We start from the raw sequence: 1,733 nt of genomic DNA on the forward strand, positions 1-1,733 counted from the left end.
GCCGTGTTGCTTTAGGCCCCGCCGGGACCTGTTTGGAGGTTCATTTTCTCCCCTGAGCCTCGCGGGGGTGGGTGCGTCCCCTCGTTCGTCAAACTAGTCGGGCCAAGGGCCCTTGTGACGTTGAGCAGAGGCAAAAGGGGGTCAGGGCCTAGGCGGGGATGGGGCGCGACCTCCGCTGGGCCCGCTGGCGGAATGGGTCTGTGCAAGTCCCGGCTGCCCCAGATGGGCCGAACCCTGAGACCCCAAGAGAAGGGTAATATCGCGAGGATGGGGGTGGCTCCCTAGGGGGAGGTGAAGGACAGGGCAGGGAGGAAAGAAGGCATCCGAATGTGCACACGCCCCCATCACCTGGTGAGCCAGAAAGCCTAGGTGCGCATGCTCAATGCTCCGCCGCCGGTCATTGACGACTTTAGGAAGTAGTTGGACGCCGGCTGTGGGTTTCGTGCTACGATATGGGGACTCGCGGGCGAATGTGTCAAACCAGCGCCCTTCCCTCTGGAGATTACCGTCCAGTGGGCGAGACAGTCACAGAAAAACGCATCTACACTACAGGAGTGAATAGGGGAAAGTGGGAGATTTAAGCGTGGCCACGAGGGATGCCTAGGACTTAGCCAAGTGAAGGAGCAAGGTACACGGAATTGCATCGTGCACCACAGGCTCCATAGCGGTGGCTGGTGGCCTTGGACATTTCACGGATTCCTTTCAAAACAAAACAAGTTTCGGTGGAGTCGGCTCTGACCTAGAGCCACCTCAGGTGTTAGAAAGTAGAACTGAAAAGGGTTACTTGACGGTCATTTTCATGGAAGCAGGCTGCCAGGCCTTTGTTCCATGGTGCCAGCGGGTGTATTAGAGCCACCAACTTGTTTCTGGATCAGCTATCGCTTGCAAATCGTTGGCACCACCGAGCACCATCTGTCGGGACCCACCAACTGTGCACCAAACACTGGAAAGAGGTGGGACGGGAAAGAGTAGGAGATGGGCCCTGCCCCCACGCAGTAGAGTCTGGCTGAGGGAACAAAACAACCGTGTAAAATGATGACTACTTGTGGCCACTGCTGTGGAGGGACTGAGATCTGAGACAGGCGCTGGAATCCAGGGGGCGATTTTGTGTTTTTGTTTCGTTTTTAACTGTGCTTTGAGTGACAGTGTACAGTGCAAATTCATTTTCCTCTCAACACTTCACACACACTTTGTTTCTTAACAGTAGTTGCAGTAACCCATAGGGGTTTTAAGACTCTCAGGGCTATCCTCCGAGGCACCTCCGGGAGGATTTGAATTGCCCACCTTTACAGTTAACTGGTTGCACTAAGGGTCCCTGGGAGGGTCTTTGTTTGGAGGTTGAGGGCCGAAATGTGAGCCCTGACAGACAGAACTAGCATGAGGTGTGCAGGTGGAGGGAACAGCAAGGACAGGGGTCCTGAATGAGGAATGAATGCGGCATCTTCAAGGAATGGAACAGTAGGACTAGAACCCTCTAGCGGTGTTGTGGTATGAGATGAGTCTGGGCATGTGGGTGCCGCCATCTCCGAGTGGTACTGTAGCAGGCATGCCACAAGTGGGGAGCTTCCATGAACAGAAATTTATTTTTTACAATTCAGGCTGGGACAACTCACTGACACTGAGTCAATTCTGACCCATAGCAACCAGGATGCCAGAGGTCTGAATGAATGCAGGGTACCAGCTCTAGGGGAAGGCTCTCCCCCCCCCCCCCGCCCCTTCTGTTTCTATCTCTG

This window comes from Echinops telfairi, unplaced genomic scaffold, assembly GCF_000313985.2.
Source record: "Echinops telfairi isolate 266 unplaced genomic scaffold, ASM31398v2 ScPeMD7_7459;HRSCAF=8497, whole genome shotgun sequence".
In the NCBI taxonomy this organism is placed as follows: Eukaryota; Metazoa; Chordata; class Mammalia; order Afrosoricida; family Tenrecidae; genus Echinops; species Echinops telfairi.